General features: G+C 43.0%; 1 protein-coding gene across 1 annotated transcript in view; it reads right to left on the bottom strand.

The window, feature by feature from the left end:
• Positions 1-17472, bottom strand: part of TAOK1 (TAO kinase 1) — a 180113-nt gene extending 162641 nt beyond the window's left edge. The window contains exon 1 of the mRNA XM_012449312.3: positions 17365-17472. The gene's annotated coding sequence lies outside the window, so the exon portion shown is untranslated. The remainder of the gene's footprint in view (positions 1-17364) is intronic.
• Positions 17473-18400: the final 928 nt, after the last annotated feature.

Raw genomic sequence — 18400 nt, 5'->3', positions numbered from 1 at the left:
ATGTTATTAACATTGAACTAGGTAGTTAAATAAGCAGAAACTTTTGCAAAAGATTAAGAAGATGAGCTCAATTTAGATATGTTCACCCCAATATGTCTTTAAGAAGAGTAAGATTCTCGGCTGGGCATTGTGGCTCACGCCTGTAATCCCAGCACTGTGGGAGGCCAAGGCAGGCGAATTGCTTGAGCCCAGGAGTTCGTGACCAGCCTGGGGAACACAGCGAAACCCCATCTCTACAAAAAACACAAAAATCAGCCAGCTGTAGTGGTGGGCACCTATAGTCCCAGTTACTAGGGAGGCTGAAGTGGAAGGATCACCTGAACCTGGGGAGGTGGAGGTTGCAGTGAGCCATGACTGTGCCCCTGAACTCCAGCCTGGGCAACAGAGTAAGACTCTGTCTTAAAAAATAAATAAATAATAATAAAAGATATCTTAGGCAATTGGGTATAAGGGATGGAATTGGGAAGTCAGCAGGATGAAAGGGAGACAGAGAAAAACATTGTGTTGAGAGACACCTACTGTTAAAAGCAGTCAGAAAGAACAACCAGTAAAATAAAAATTTTAAGAAGAAAGATAGGCATGGTGTTTCATGCCTGTAATCCCAGCACTTTGGGAGCACAAAGCAGGAAAATGACTTAAGGCCAGGAGTTCAAGACCAGCCTGTGCAACATAGCGAATTCCATCCCTATATACGCCTGTAGTCAGTCCTAGCTTCTTAGGAGGCTGAGATGGATCACTTGAGCCCAGGAGTTCAAGACTGAAGTGAGCTATGATAGTATTACTGCACTGTAGCCTGGTCAAAGGAGCAAGACCCTGTCTGTAAAAAAACAGAAAGAACTATAAGAGGTGCTAGGAATGTTCTATACCTTGTTATTTGTGGTGGTTACATGAACATATACATCTGTAAAAATTCAATAGGCAGGCCGGGCGCGGTGGCTCAAGCCTGTAATCCCAGCACTTTGGGAGGCCGAGGCGGGTGGATCACGAGGTCAAGAGATCGAGACCATCCTGGTCAACATGGTGAAACCCCGTCTCTACTAATACAAAAAATTAGCTGGGCACGGTGGCGCGTGCCTGTAATCCCAGCTACTCAGGAGGCTGAGGCAGGAGAATTGCCTGAACCCAGGAGGCGGAGGTTGCGGTGAGCCGAGATCGCGCCATTGCACTCCAGCCTGGGTATCAAGAGCAAAACTCCGTCTCAAAAAAAAAAAAAAAAAAATTCAATAGGCTTACACTTCATATTTATGCACTTTGCTGCATTAATTATTATACCTCAATTAAACAGTTTTAAAAAAAGAAAAATGGCTAAGCACGGTGGCTCACACCTGTAATCCCAGCATTTTCGGAGGCTGAGGTGTGAAGATCGCTTGAGCCTACGAGTTCAAGATCAGCCTAAACATGGAGAAACCTTGTCTCTATAAAAATTAGCTGGCCATGGTGGTATACACCAGTAGTCCCAGCTGCTTGGTTAGAGGCATTGTAGGGGGTGGGTAGTACACTCCTGTGGTCTCAGTTACTCTGAGGTGGGAGGATTGCTTGAGCCAGGGAGGTCAAGGCTACAGTGAGCCATGATTGTGCCACTGTACTCCAGCCTGAGCAAAAGAGTGAGACCCTGTTTCAAAAAAGAAAAGCAAAAAGATAGGGCCCAAAAGTACCTTTTCAGCTTCATTTTACCAAATAGCCATCCCATATCACATAAATAACCTACAGCCACAAATGATCAGTAATCACCCTCTTCGATACTGCTCATTCATGCTCTCAGGTATATAATACTCTTTCCACTTTTATTATTTTTTCAAGACCCATAAAATCTCGCTCCTTCAGGAGTCACTACTCCTAAACACCCCTTAACTCTACCTGTATAACAGCTAAATAAGTTCTCAGTCAGTTGATTTTGCTCCCTAGGGGACATTTGGCGATATCTGAAACATTTTTTGATCGTCACAACTGTGGATAATGCTACTGGCATCTAATGGGTAAAAGCCAGTGATGCTGCAAAATATCCTATAATGCATAGCACAGATCCCCACAACAATGAACTACCCTACCCAAAATGGCAATACTGTCATGGTTGGGAAACCCTGCACTAAACTATTGTATGTATTTACTTGCAAGCCTGTATCCCTACTAAACTACAAAATGGGAGGGATTAAGTCTTACTCATTTCTGTATACTGGCACAGTATCAAGAAAATAACATACCAAAAAAATTTATTAATAAATACAGACGTGTCATTACTGAAACTATTTTAATAACCACACTGCCTAGAATGCAGCACTCAAAAGATAAAAGAAATACAGGCTTCATTGATGAATCTTACTTTGATATGAAAGCTACATAACTTACTGGTTAAACTGGTCTTTTTTTCTTTTTTTTTCTTTTTAAGGTGGAGTCTCCCAGGTTGGAGTCCAGTGGCTCGCTCTCAGCTCACTGCAACCTCTGCCTCCAGGGTTCAAGCAATTCTCCTACCTCCACCTCCCAACAGTTGAGAGTCACCACACCCAGCTAATTTTTGCATTTTTAGTAGAGATAGGGTTTCACCATGTTGGCCAGGCTGGTCTCAAACTCCTGATCTCAGGTGATCTGCCTGCCTTGGCCTCCCAAAGTGCTGGGACTTCAGGTGTGAGCCACCAGACCTGGCCTAAATTGGTGGTCTTTATTTTATTTATTTATTTTTTTGAGATGGAGTCTCGCACTGTCACCCAGGCTGGAATGCAGTGGCATGATCTCAGCTCACTGCAACCTCCGCCTCCAGGGTTCAAGCAATTCTCCTGCCTCAGCCTCCCAAGCAGCTGGGATTACAGGCGCACCCACCATGCCCAGTGAATTTTTGAATTTTTAGTAGAGACGGTGTTTCTCCATGTTGGTCAGGCTGAGTCTCAAACTCCCAATCTCGTGATCCACCCACCTCGGCCTCCCAAAGTGCTGGGATTACAGGCATGAACCACTGCACCCAGCCAGTTGGTGGTTTTTAAAAGCAAATTCCATCAACCACTATTTTTACTTGGTGTTTTCATAGTACATATCAACAAATTACAAATTAAAACTATGTGAGTATCTCTTAAGAGTATTAAATTAAAATTGATTTCCAAATTTACTGCAGCATAAGTAAACCAACTGGCTTAATGACTGTGTTCCAAAAGGATTTTTAAAAGGACACAGTTTCAGTTGGGCATGGTGGCACACACCTGTAATCCCAGCACTTTGGGAGGCCGCAGCGGACGGATCATAAGGTCAAGAGATCAAGACCATCCTGGCCAACATGGTGAAACACCGTCTCTACTAAAAATACAAAAGTTAGCTGGGCGTGGTGGTGCATGCCTACAGTCCCAGCTACTCAGGAGGCTGAGGCAGGAGAATCGCTTGAACCCAGGAGGCAGAGGTTGTAGTGAGCTGAGACTGCACTGCTGCACTCCAGCCTGGTGACAGAGCAAGACTCTGTCTCAAAAAAAAAAAAAAAAATTCTAGGTCTAAAATGGTGCCTCACACCTGTAATACCAGTACTTTGGAAGACCAAGGCAGACAATCACTTGAGCCCAGAAGCTGAGACCAGCCTGGGCCATGGTAAAATCCCATCTCCACATATAATGCAAAAAAAAATTAGCCAAGCATGGTGATGCACACCTGTACTTAGAAGGCTGACATGGGAGGATCACTTGAGCCTGGGAGGCTGAAACTGCAGTGAGCCATGATAGCTGCCACTGCACACCAGCCTGGATGACAGAGCAAACCCTGTTTAAAAAAAAAAAAAAAGGCCAGGCATTGTGGCTTACCTGTAATCCCAGCACTTTGAGAGGCTGAGGTGGGTGGATTACCTGAGGTCAGAAGTTCGAGACCAGCCTGGCCAATATGGTGTAATCCTATCTCTACTAAAAATACAACAATTAGCCAGGTGTGGTGGTGCACATCTGTAGTCCCAGCTACTTGGGAGCCTGAGGCAAGAGAATCGCTCGAACCCAGGAGGCAGGGGCTGCAGTGAGCCACAATCACGCCACTGCACTCCGGCCTGGGTAACAGAGCAACTCCATCTAAAGAGAAAAGAGAATTCAAATTCAAGCTCCTTGATTCCTATTGAAAAGCACACAACTTACAAAGTCCAACATGTTGATAAACATTTTTAAAAACAATTTCACAAATCACATTTGGCCCTGCTTATAGGCAGAAATCTAATCTAACCTAATTTAATTCCAATACAAAAACTACTAAATGCAAAAAACATTAAAACCACCACCTTTATTATTTCATTATTAAATTTAAAATGGCATTCATTTCACATGTATTCAATCAAAGGAAGAACAAATTCATTTGGCAATAATCCGTTATTCAGGGGTTTGATATAACATCTTTCACCACAGCAATTTATTCTTCTAACTTGTTGACTTATCCATCTAATACATATTAAATTCATAACAAAACTCATGTCAACTATATTTCTATTTTCCTGCAAAACTATTCTATTCTTGAATGTAGTTGCTCTCTCCAACCAATTTATTATATATTAGTTTGTATAATCAATTCAATCAAAATATCATGAAAACAAAGAAATATCCAAATTCTATCTTTTCCGTTGTTATCAATTTTCTCTACTAGAGAACATTTCTTTCACGTTTTTGTTTGTTTTTTGACACAGGGTCAAAGAAGCTGGAGTACAGTGGCCTGATTAAGGTTTGCTGCATCCTTGACCTCCTGGGCTCAAGTGATCCTCCTGTGTGTGCTTCCTGAGTAGATGAGATTGCAGGCATCGGCCACCAGGCCCAGGAAATTTTTTTTTTTTTACCATTATTATTAAATGTTTTATAGAAACAATGTCTCACTATGTTGCCCAGGCTGGTCTTGAACTCCTGGCCTCAAGCAAACCTTCTGCCGCAGCCTCCCAAAATGCTGGAATTACAGACATAAGTCACCACAACCAGTCATTTCTTTTTTTTTTTTTTTTTTTTTTTTTTTTTGAGACAGAGTCTTGCTCTGTTGCCTAGGTTGGAGTGCAATGGTGCGATCTTAGCTCACCGCAACCTCTGCCTCCTGGGTTCAAGCGATTTTCCTGCCTCAGCCTCCCAAGCAGCTGGGATTACAGGCATGCGCCACCATGCCTGGCTAATTTTTGTATTTTTAGTAGAGACGGGGTTTCACTGTGTTAGCCAGGATGGTCTCGAACTCCTGACCTCATGATCCCCCACCTCAGCCTCCCAAAGTGCTAGGATTACAGGCATGAGCCATCGTACCTGGCCCATTTCTTTTTCAAATAGAAATATTTTCATGTATTTTCCTTTTTACAACATTTTTATTCTTTTTTTTTAGATGGAGTCTTGCTTTGTTACCCAGGCTGGAGTGCAGTGGCACAATCTCAGCTCACTGCAACCTCCACCTCCTAGGTTCAAGCGATTCTCCTGCCTCAGCCTCCCATGTAGCTGAGACTATAGGGGCCTGCCACAACACCTGGCTAATTTTTGTATTTTTAGTAGAGACAGGGTTTCACTATGTTGGCCAGACTGGTCTTGAACTCCTGACATCGAGTGATCTGCCGCCTCAGCCTCCCAAAGTGCTGGGATTACAGGAGTGAGCCACCACACCTGGCCAACCTTTTTATTATTGATTTAAGATTTATGGCATTATTTTATAGAATTGGACATTCATATATAAAACACAAAAATACTTTGTCACTACCCAAACTGAAGATAAAATGATCTTTTAATTATGCAATTTTCAAATTATTTGTTCTTTTCTAGAGAATTAAAATATCATTATCACTAGTAACTACATGTCAATGTAAAGAATCTAGGCCAGGCATGGTGGCTCACGCCTGTAATCCTAGCACTTTGGTAAGCTGAGGTATGAGGACTGCTTCAGTGCAGGAGGTCAGGGCCTCAGCAAGCTGTGATTGTGCCACTACACTCCAGCCTGGGTGACAGAGCAAGACCTTGTCTCAAACACAAAAACAAAAAAGAATCTGAAAGTGAGCACATTATATTGCCCCTCTAGGACTCAGAAATCTAATTCTAGTAAATTCTAGTAAATTCCAGTAAATAAAACCAACTGTAATACCATACTCCTATCATGTAATGGCCCCTATCAACATCATCTACCACTTACACAGCAGGAGATTACTTAAATACTATATATTAAATAAAACAACACATACTATACAAAGTTTCTGTGCAACAATGAAGAGCAAAGTTTCTTTACCAAGTACAATCAAGGATATGGATGCTTTTGGCAAAAAGACAAAGCTTTTCCAATTTTCAGTAACACTAAATTTCCCAAGTCTAAAAACGGAAAAACCTTGACCTTGTTTAGTAATGGTGTTCAACTTTTTCTGAAACCTCTTTCTCAGTCTCAATGGAAATAAATTGTAAGAAATCAATCCAAAATACAAACTACAGGCTTGTAACTACTACCATGAGTAAATTAAAAACATCAACTAAAACATAATTATGGTTAGATGTAACACACTGTACCACACTAATTTTTTTTTTTTTTGAGACAGAATCTCACTCTGTCACCCAGGGTGGAGTGCAGTGGCATGATCTTGGCTCAATGCAACCTCTGCCTCCCAGGTTCAAGCGATTATCCTGTTCTCAGCCTCCCTAGTAGCTGGGATTACAGGCTCCCGTCACCATCAACAGCTAATTTTTTTGTATTTTAAGTAGAGACAGGGTTTCAGCATGTTGGCCAGGCTGGTTTTGAATCCCTGATCTCAAGTGATCCACCCACTTCGGCCTCCTAAAGTGCTAGGATTACAGGTGTGAGCTACCACGCCTGGCCTGATATTTTTTAAATATACTTAATTAGTCACATAATAATTTTATGAAGACATATTTCAATAGGGTTAAATTAAATCTATATATGCTCCCAAATAAGAATAAAAGGTATTTTCTTAATATGCTCCAAATAAAAAGTTTTCAGCCAGGCGAGGTGGCTCATGCCTATAATCCCAGCGCTTAGGGAGGCCAAGGCAGGCAGATCACTTGAGCCAAGTAGTTCGAGACCAGCGTAGGCAATGTGGTGTCATCTCTACAAAAAATACCAAAAAATCAGTCAAGTATGGTGGCGCATGCCTGTAGTTCCAGCTACTTGGTAGACTCAAATGAAACCTGGGCCTGGGAAGTCAAGGTTCCAGTGAGCCATGATCATGCCACTGGCCTCCAGCATAGGGAATCGGAGTGAGACCATCTTAAAAACAAACAAAATAAAAAATAAAGTCTTCTTTTTTAAAAAATTCTGCAATTCATGAAAAACTGCACTCACACATAGCATGTGACATTAGATACCTGATAACACATACAAAAACCTCAATACAAAAACCTCAGAAGTTACCATGATTACCCAAAACTGTTAGTACCCTGCCCAGGATCTTTTAGACAAAGTCCTCACCATCTCCTAAGCTATTAGTATATTTACCTTTCCTAGGTAAATATACCCAATACGACCACCAAATAGACTAGAGATGAATGAGTAGAGATGGAAGGAGAGTTGTTGAAAGAAAAAGGAAAAAGCAAACTAAAACAAGCACACTTCAGAGACAGCAGATTAGAAGTAAAAGGGATAAGGTAAAAAAAAAGAAATTTTAGGCCAGGCACAGTGGCTCATGTAATTCCAGCAATTTGGGGGGCCAAGGTGGGCAGATCGCTTGAGCCGAAGAGTTGAAGACCAGCCAGGGCAACAATGGCAAAACCCTGTCTCTAACAAAAAGGACAAAAATTAGCCAGGCGTCGTGGCACAGCTACTCAGGAGGCTGAGGTGGGAGGATTGCTTGAGCCCAAGACACAGAAGTTTCAGTGAGCCATGATCACCCCACTGCACTCCAGCCTGGACAACAGAGTAAAACCCTATCTTAAAAAAAAAAAAAGAGAAAAGAAAAAGAGAGAAAGTAATATGGTTTGGCTCTGTGTCCCCACCCAAATCTCATGCTGAACTATAATCCCCAAAGTTGGAGGAGGGACCTGGTGGGAGGTAGGACTAGATAATAGGGGTAGATTTCCCCTTTGCTGTTCTAGTTGATAGTGAGTGAGTTCTCAGGAGATACAGTTGTTGGAAAGTTTGTAGCACTTCCCCCTTCACTCGCTTGACTGTGTGTGCACACATGCACAGTCTCTCTCTCTCCTGCCAGTCGTGAGAAGATATGCCCGCTTCCCCTTCTGCTATGATGGTAAGTCTTCTGAGGCCTCCCAAGATGCAGATGCCTGTATAGCCCACAGACTCGTGAACTGATTAAACCTGTTTTTTTAAATAAATTACCTAGTCTCAGGTATGTCTTTATAACAGCGTGAGAACAAACTAATATATAAATTTTTTTTAAATGTAACTGGGTACCCAGAACATATAAAAATGTGGCAAACTGCAGTAGCTCACACCTATAATACCAGTACTTTGGGAGGCCAAGGCAAGAGGATAAGCTCAGGAGTTTGAGACTATCCTGGGCAACATAGCAAAACCCTGTCTGTACAAAAAAATTTTTTCAAAAATTAGCCAGCATGGTGACGCACACCTGTAGTCCCAGTTCTCAGAAGGCTGAGATGCGAGAATCGTTTGAGCCAGGAGATGGAGGCCACAATGAGCAACGATCACAACACTGCACTCCAGCCTGGGCAACAGAGCAAGACCCTGCATCAAAAAAAAAAAAAAGAAGCAAACAAAAGTTTCCCATAATAATGCTTGCCCTTACTTTATGCACCACACTGACACTCCCCATTACTTTTAAAAATTATTATTATGACTCACTAAATTGAATTTACAAGCCATTAATATATCACAACCTGAAGTTTGAAAGCACTGACTTGGAGGAACTAAAAACCATAGGAAAGTCCTTGTTTTCCTACGAATATCAAGCTTGAGAAAACTATTCAGAAGGTAGATTTTTCCCAGGGCTGATATACTGTCTTACTGGCACATAATAATCACTTAAAGTTTGTTGAATTAATACATTTTGGAATATAAACCACTTTCAAGGTAAGGACACACCTATAAAAGATGTCTATATAAAAAGGTTAGAAGAACATGGGTACTCTGAATGCCTTCAAAGCCAAGGACGGTGAAAAGAGCTCCAGGAGGCAGAAGAGGGATACTAAATGTTTCTTAAATAAACAAAGGAAGTACTGGAAAAGAAATGTAACTGCTTTTTTTTGAAACGAAGTTTTGCTCTTATTGCCCAGGCTGGAGTGCAATGGCGTAATTTCAGCTCACTGCAGCCTCTGCCTCCCAGGTTCAAGTGATTCTCCTGCCTCAGCCTCTCAAGTAGCTGGGACTACAGGCGTCTACCACCACGTCTAGCTAATTTTTGTATTTTTAGTAGAGACAGTGTTTCATCACATTGGCCAGGCTGGTCTTGAACTCCTGAACTCAAGTAATCTGCCCACCCCACTGGCCTCCCAAAGTGCTGCAATTACAGGCATGAGCCACCACACCCAGCCTTAAATGTCATTTCTTAAGACAGGCTTTATATGCAGCAAAGGAAAAAGAAAACCTGTGGTAGATTAAAAACTCCAATCAGAGGTGGGCACAGTGGCTCATGTCTATAATAATCTCACCACCTTGGGAGACCAATGCAGAAAAATCACTTGAACTCAGGAGATCAAGACCAACCTGGGCAATATAGTGAGACCTTATCTATACTAAAAATTTTTTTAATTAGCCAGGTGTGGTGGTACATGCCTGTAGTCCCAGCTGCTGAGGTGGCTGAGGCGGGAGGATCATTCAAGCCCAGGAGATTGAGGCTGCAGTGAACTTTAATCTCACTACTACACTCCAATCTGAGTGACAGTGAGACTCCACCCCAAAGGAAAAAAAAAAACAAAAAACTCCCCTTACTATTAAGTACTACATAGTAGCCCATCATAGGTGCAAAAAGTTACAAAGCTACCTTGTTAGTCTAGCCATTTCTTTCAAAAATATGTCAGACTCCAAATATAAAAATCCAGTATCAAATCAAAATTATATAACGCAACTCATCCTTAAATATTAGACTCTCCCCAGCACTTTGGGAGGCCAAGGCAGGTGGAATTACTTGAGCTCAGGAGTTTGATACTAGCCTGGGCAATATGGCAAAGCCCAATCTCTACAAAAAATACAAAAATTAGCCGTGTGGCGTCATTTGCCTGCAGTCCTAGCTACTTGCAGGGGCAGAGGTGGGTAGATCACGTGAGCTTGGAAGGTCAAGGCTGCAGTGAGCCAAGATCATGCCACTGCACTCCAACCTGGGCAACAGGAGTGAGACCCTGACTCAAAAAAAAACAAACAAAAAAAAGACTCTTATGTACTTATAAAAATTCATATTTATTAGGTACCTAGTATGTGATAGCCAATAATTTATCGAGTATTAGTATGTATCAGGCAATACGTACTTAGCAAGAATTAGCCTATTTAAACCCAGTATATACTATCTTCACATTAAAGGGCACGGTGGCTCACGCCTGTAATCCCAGCACTTTGGGAGGCTGAGGCGGTGGATCACCTGAGGTCAGGATTTCAAGACCAGACTTGCCATGTGGTGAAACTCCACCTTTACTAATAATACAGAAAAAATAGCCAGGCGTGGTGGCACACGCCTGTAATCCCAGTTACTTGGGAGGCTGAGGCAGAAGAATTGCTTGAACCCCGGAGACAGAGGATGCAGTGAGCTGAGATCACACCATTTTACTCCAGCCTAGGCAACGAGCGAAAACTCTGTCTCAAAAAATAAATAAATAAATAAATAAAGGAAAAGACAAGAAAAAGTGAGGCATTAATAGTTAAATGAAGAAGTTACCACAGGCCTGGGACTATGGCTCATGCTTGTAATCCCAGCTCTTGAGGAGACAGGAGGTAGGATTGCCTTAGCTCATGAGTTAGAGATCAGGTTAGGCAACACAGAGAACCCGTTTTTACAAAAAACTTAAAAATAAGTCAGGCATGGTAGCACAGGCCTATAGTACCAGCTACTCATGGCTCTGAGCCCAGAAGGTAGAGGTTGCTGTGAGGCATGACTGTGCCACTGTACTCCCACCTGGGTAACAGAACAAGACCCTGTCTCAAAAAAAAAAAAAAAAAAAAACTAGTTATACATTTCCACTAGTAAATGGTGACATATATATACTTTTTTTTTTTGAGAGAGCGTCTCGCTCTGTCGCCCAGGCTAGAGTGCAGTGGTGTGATCTCAGCTCACTGCAACCTCCGCCTGCAGGGTTCAAGCAATTCTCCTGCCTCAGCATCCTAAGTAGCTGGGACTACAGGCACAAGCTACCACACCTGGCTAATTTCTTGTATTTTTAGTAGAGACAGGGTTTCACCATGCTGGCCAGGCTGGTCTCAAACTCCTGACCTCATGATCCACCTGCCTCAGCCTCCCAAAGTGCTGGGATTACAGGCGTGAGTCACTGCACTGAGCCTTTTTTTTTTTAGTCTAAGTCTCACTCTGTCACCTAGGCTGGAGTGCGGTGGCAGGATCTCAGCTCACTGCAACCTCCGCCTCCCAGGTTCAAACGATTCCCCTGCCTCAGCCTTTCGAGTAGCTGGGACTACAGACGTGTGCCACCATGCCCAGTTAATTACTATATATTTAGTAGAGACGGGATTTTGCCATTTTGGCCAGGCTGGTCTCAAACTCTTGACTTTAGCTGATCCACCCAACTTGGCCTCCCAAAGTGCCGAGATTACAGGCATGAGCCACCGCACCCAGCCTTTTTTTTTTTTTTTTTTGAGACAGAGTTTTGCTCTGTTGCACTGGATAGAACGCAGTGGTGCAATCTCGGCTCACTGCAACCTCCACCTCCCAGGTTCCAGCGATTCTCTTGCCTCAGCCTTCTAAGTAGCTGGGATTACAGGTACACACCACTATACACGGCTAATTTTTTGTATTTTTAGTAGAGACAGAGTTCTGCCACGCTGGCCAGGCTGGTCTCGAACTCCTGACCTCAAGTGATCCACCTGCCTGGGTCTCCCAAAGTGCTAGGATTACAGGCATGAGCCACCACGCCAGGCTGACATTAATATATAGTAAGTGTATTGGTAGCTGCAAACCAGAAAGTTTTGTTCCATCCTATTATTTGATTATTATTTCTCAGAAACTAAACTTTGAATACCTTTCTAAATGTTGTAGTAATTCATCTACTTCTAAACCTGCATAAAACTATTTGATGGAATAATTTTATCAGAAGGAAAAATTAGTTCCTTCTCAGCTTTAAAGATAAGTCAGAAGGTAATTAAATGTAGTTATATTTAAATAATAACCTACAGCATAACTGTCACTGGCACTTTTAGCAGGCTGTAATATATCTATTATGCAAGGTACTTAACAATTTGTACTTTTACTTACTTTATTTACATGCCAGGTACTTAACATTTTAAACACTCTTCCAACTTTTATAGGCTACTTCATTTTGTTATCAAGAAGGTACAGCCTTAGACTGTATTTTAGAATAAAAAGTCTCCTTCTGGCACAAACAAAATAGACTGATACAGAAATAACTGTTACCAAATGATGACAGAAATATCCCAAGGGAAAATAACTGTTGCTAGTCACTCCACACAACTTTTTAATTCACATAGATTTTTAGAAGGTATGAGACATCTTTAATTAAATTAAACATCAATTTGTATTATTAAAAACTAAAATACTTCAACTTGACAATAGAATATAATGGAATGAACTAATATAGGTTGTATCCTCTCACATTTTATAACAGGAAAACCTGAAGAATAATTTTTAAAATCCAGCCATTAATAATAAGTATAGAAATCAGGCCAGGTGCAGTGGCTCATGTATGTAATCCCACCACTTTGGGAGGCCAAAGCAGGCAGATCGCTGGAGCTGAGGAATTCAAGATCAGCCTGGGCAAGACGGCAAAACCCCATCTCTACCAAAAAAAATAATAAATTAGCCAAACATGGTGGCATGCACCTGTAAGTGCAATCTTCTTGGGGAGCTGACGTGGGAGGAGCACTTGAACCCAAGAGGCTGAGGCTGCAATGAGATGTGATTGCCCTATTGCACTCCAACCTGGATGACAGAGCAAAAATTCTGTCTCAAATTAAAAAAAAAAAAAAAAAAAAGCACACACACCTAAAGGCAGATAAGCATATGTTGGCACTCTGCTTAATGAACATCTCAATCTTATGCAAAACTTTACTAGAAAAATAATACTTTTTAATTTGTTTCGTTTTGTTTTGAGACAGAGTCTTGCTCTGTAGGACAGGGGCCACTCCAGGCTGTAGTAGGGCAGTCTCGAGATATAAGCTCACTATAACCCCCACCTCCTGGGTTCAAGCAATTCTCCTGCCTCAACCTCTCCAGTAACTGGAATTACAGGCACCCACCACCACGCCAAACTAATTTGTTTTATTTTTGTTAGAGATGGGGTTTCACCATGTTGGCCAGGCTTGTTTCAAATTCTTGACCTCAGGTGATCCACCCACCTTGGCCTTTCAAAGTGCTGGAATTACAGGTGTGAGCCACAACATGGGCTTTTGCTTTGTTTTTAGACAGTCTCACTCTGTTGCCAGGCTAGACTGCAGTGGCATGATCACAACTCACTGCAGCTTCCATCTTCTGGGCTCAAGCAATCCTCCCACCTCAGCCTCCCAGGTAGCTAGAACAAGCATGCACCATCATGCCCCACTAATATTTTCATTTTTCATGCCCCATTAATATTCTCACTATGTTGCCTAGGCTGGCCTCAAACTCCTAGGTTCAAGTAATCCCCTGCCTCAGCGCCCCAGCGTGCTGGTATAATAGACAAAAACCACCATACCTAGTCCCTGCTAATTAAATAAAAATTTTTTGTAGAGATAGGGTCATACTGTGCTGCCCAGGCTGCTCTTGAACTCCTGGCCTCAAGCAATCCTCCCACCTCAGCCTCCCAAAGTGCTGGGATTACAGGTGTGAGCCACTTTGCCCAGCCCAGAAATAATACTTTTTTGAAGGGATTCGTTCACATATGATCCTCATCCAAACAGCAGCCCTCAACTAACATATACCAAAAATGTTCCTAATTTCTAAAAGATTAAATTTGCATGAGTACCATTAATTGTTATAAGTAATAGAAATTACTGATAATGAAACAGAGATACAAATGAAAAATTAAGTGATTTTAATATACAAATAAGCCAAATGCAAAACCCAGAATTATTTCCAGGTGAAAGACATGAAAGACAGATTAATCTTAACTCTAATTTCAATGCCAACAACTGACCCCTAGATAATTTCTGGATTTACTACATATTCATGTCTACTAAGAACTGGCAAATTCTTAATATAAACCATACTCTTACGGTTAGTTATGAGCATCCAGTCTTTCTAGTATCCTGTAACTAATAAGCTCCTTCCTTATTGTTAAAATGGCATCATAACATGAGACCAAATGTCATGCATATACCTTGTTACACAGAAAGTTTATTTTATATCAACATCCATTCAATAATGTGCCATATCCACACTTTCCCCAAAATCAACATTATAAAAAATAAGATAATTCTTTTCTATTTAGTGCACTCATATTTTTAATCCTGTACACTGCTGTATTTCTTTAAAACCTCTCAGAGTTTAAATTCATTTGCAATATTATCCTTTAGTTTGGAAGCAATGTTTTGTTACCATCAAAATAATCTTAAACTAAAAGACTTTAAATCCAGCTGATTCTCAGAAATTCTTCCACCTTTAAAACATGAGAATTATAACCAAATTAACAAATCAGATATCGGAATGCCAAAAATTAAGTCATTAAAAGAGAATCCAGTGAAAGAGCCAGTTGTGAAAGAACAGGAAGTGATGTACACTGCCATTTTGTAGATGAACTATTTAGAAACATAAAGTGCCATACTAATCTGGAATCAACTCAGACTATTAGCTCTCAGCATTTTCTTTCTGCGGCATCAGAGGTCATCTGAAATAACCCTCAGGCAATTTTTCCTTAATAATGTATTTATCTAATTGATCATGAACATACTTTTCCACTTTTAGGCAACATTTCTACCAGCTATGAAAGAAGTTTTTTTTTTTTTCAATTGTCTTAGAGTACTCCTTAGTTATAGCATGATGAAACAAAGCAAGTAAATAGTTAACCTATACCCTATGTAAATCCTTTAAGTTTTGTAGCCTTTACTGATAAATCTGCTCTGCCTACAACTTACCAAGGTAAAAGCAGTCACTCTACTGAGCAGTACACTTGGATCGACACATGCTAGTATATATGAATCAATTATCAACAAGCCATAATAATGGAGAATTAGATTTCCTGGCTTAATTTGCCATAAAGGAGAAAACTCTACGTATCAACAACATGCAGCTTTGTCCCATGAAATAAATACTCAAATGAATAGTGTTATTTCAGTTCAATGAATTGAGATGACCATTAAAAGGGAATAAAGCAAAGAGAATTCCATCTTCTGAGAAAAAAACATTAAAAAATGTATTTAACATACCATGTCTCCTACATCAAAATCATGATATAAAATGACAGAAACTAAGTTAGTACCTAGCGCTGCTACTAACATCTTTATATCCCTATCTTAAAACAGGTTTCAGAATGTAACAAACACATCAAAAAAGCTCTACTGGACAACATTTAATGACAACATAAAATGTACATGGCATTTGGAGGTATTTAAAAACAAGTAACTAAGTAGAGCTTAAAACACTAAATACACAAAAGACAACCCATTATCTGTACATATTTTAATCTTCTTCCTCACTTTGTGAAAACAATTATTTAATTCTATTAATAGTCATATGTGGAACATTTTGAAATCACGTCACCAGTATTTTCTAAACACTTAAAAAGAAAAAAAAATGTATCATCAGTACATGGAGACTTGAAAACTACTCTTTGGTCACAAAAAGCACTTGGCAGCACATTTCCAGAATGATTAAATTTTTATTTATTTCTAGTCAACTAAGGACAAAACCAACAAGTAGTACTGTAAACCAGATAAGATTGTCTTCAGACAAATACGATAGGAAGCAAAAGAAGTGAAAAAAATGACTGACTACAGAAAATAGATTACAGAATAATTAGGCAGATTAATAAAAACAAAGCATCAGCTACAGAAAGGTTTGTAACCTAACCATTTTCAGAAAATTCCAATTTCAATATTATACAAAACAGTATTAACCCTAAAAATTCACAGCTTAGGGAGAAATGTTCATCAGACAGCCTGTCTGTATGTTAACAATCGTTAATAATTTTTTTTTTTTGAGACGGAGTCTCACTCTGTTGCCCAGGCTGGAGTGCAATGGCACGATCTTGGCTCACTGCAACCTCCAACTCCCAGATACAAGCAATTCTCCTGCCTCAGCCTCCCGAGTAGCTGGGACTACAGGCGAGTGCCACCACGCCCGGCTAAATTCTTTGTATTTTTAGTAGAGACGGGGTTTCACCGAGTTAGCCAGGATGGTCTCAATCTCCTGACCTCGTGATCCACCCACCTCAGCCTCCCAAAGTGCTGGGATTACAGGCGTGAGCCACTGCGCCCGGCCAGTAATTCTTGAGGAACTATAAAAGTCATAGAAAAAAAGAAGGGAAATGAGGATGAGGAGGTACAAAATTATTTTATTTGAATTCTAACGAAAAGCCAACCTGCTCACAAAAAAATGTCAATCCACACATCTCTCAAAAAGACATCAAAACTGTTCTAACATGAGCGGGGTCCCTCTCGAAAGGCCATGTCCCCTCAACAATAACACCAGGAATAGATACAGATACACTTCCCATGGACACATGTCAGGGAAAGAGTATTAAAACGGTACTGTCATGAATTTAAAACCAAAGGAAAAAGAGTAACCTTTGCAAGGGAAGCGCCATTACTTCCCTCTCCAGCTCCCCCTCCCTTCTGTGTATACATGGGTCTGTGTATGAAGAAACTGCCTTGGACTTCTGCAGCATTGCAGTAGACTAGAGGATGAGGAAGGGGGAAGGGTAGGGGGAGAGAAACGCTTCCATCACCCCTACAGAAGAGGGGTATAGATTTCCTGTGCTGGGGGGTGGAATCCACCCAGCAAGCCACCCAGAGCAGTCTCCCTTCCCAAGAATCCATACACACTACAAAGGAGAAGGAGCGGGAGGAGCAGAAGGACCAGAAGGGAAAGGGACCTCGTGCCTTTAAACCGGGGTGCACATCAACCCAGTCTCCCAGTGAGGGCCACACCTTCCTCGAAACATCCCCTTCCACCACCCCTTCCGGTGACCCTCAGGAAAAAGGAATGGAATTGCTCTCGCCCCTTAAACAGGAGGGCGCCCAGCTCACCAGTCTCTTCACCCCACCCACAGAATCACAGACCCTCCTTGTCTCCCTCCCCCACCCCACCCCCACATCCCTTCTTCCACACACAGGCCCCAGTGGGCCGAATTTCCCCGCCCCCCTCCATATCTCCCTTTCCCAAAGCAGAGGTGCCCTTACCCTTTCGCCGACAGGTCCGGGGCGGAGCAGGCAGGCGCAGCCCCCTGCAGCGCTCCGGTAGCTGCTACCCTGGAGGGCGAGGAGTGAGGAGGAGGAGGGGGCCCGGCGACAGACCGCCGCCCCCCCCCCGAGCCCCAACGAGCCGCGAAGCCCAAGCTCTGCAACAAGGGGCGGGGGGGGGGCGAGGGGACGACCGGGGTCGAGGAGGCGCCCTCAGCTCTTGGGCTCAGTTAAGATGGCGCGGGGAAGTGCCGGGAGCCGTCGCCGCCGCCGCCGCCGCCTCGGGGGAACCGGCCCGGGCCTCGGCCGCCTCTTGTCCTCACACAGCCGAGGCCCTCTCGGTCCCCCGCCGCGGCCCCTCGGCGGGCGGGCCCACGCGCAGCCCTCCGCCACCACCACCACCCCTGGGAAGGGGGCGCTCACAAAGGGAAGAGAGGCCGCGGGCCGGCCGGCGGACGGCGGGGCGGGGTCCCCCGGGGCCGGGAGGCCTCAGATGTTCGCGAGTGCCTAGTGCTCTCGGCCCGCGAAGGGCGCAGGGCGAGCGGGACCCCTCCTCTCTCCTCAGACAGGCGGCGGCACCGACTCACTCTCTTTGCCACCCTCCCTCTCTCTGCCCGAGCCCTGAAGCCACAGAGCCCGACCGCTGCCCAGGTTTCCCCCCCTTCCCCGACACCACTCCCCTCCTCCCGACCGTCATCCCTCGTCTCCGATCTCGCGAGATTTCCTGCCTGACAGGCCCGACCCTGCGCGAGACACGACTACATGCGCGCGCGCCCTCACAGGAGCGCGCAACGCTTGCTACGGGCGGAGCCGTCTGGGTGGCACGGGGTTCCGAGCCTCTGTCCAGCATGGCCTCCCTGAGTTCGCGGAGCTTCTAATTGCCACGCGGGCGTCAGGTGCACTCATTTCACCCCGGAGATCTGAAGAAGAAGAGCTTATCTGCACTGCCTTTCCTTCCCTCTTCCCACCCCCAAAGCATCCGCCCGCTACTGATAAGTTTGCCCTGTAGTGTGGAATATCCCATTCCTACACAACT

The sequence above is a fragment of the Aotus nancymaae genome, unplaced genomic scaffold (assembly GCF_030222135.1).
Source record: "Aotus nancymaae isolate 86718 unplaced genomic scaffold, 86718_ANA_hifiasm-v0.15.2.pri h1tg000072l, whole genome shotgun sequence".
Lineage (NCBI taxonomy): Eukaryota > Metazoa > Chordata > Mammalia > Primates > Aotidae > Aotus > Aotus nancymaae.
The sequence above is the reverse complement of the archived record's forward strand: the minus strand, read 5'-3'. Positions and strand labels throughout refer to the sequence as shown.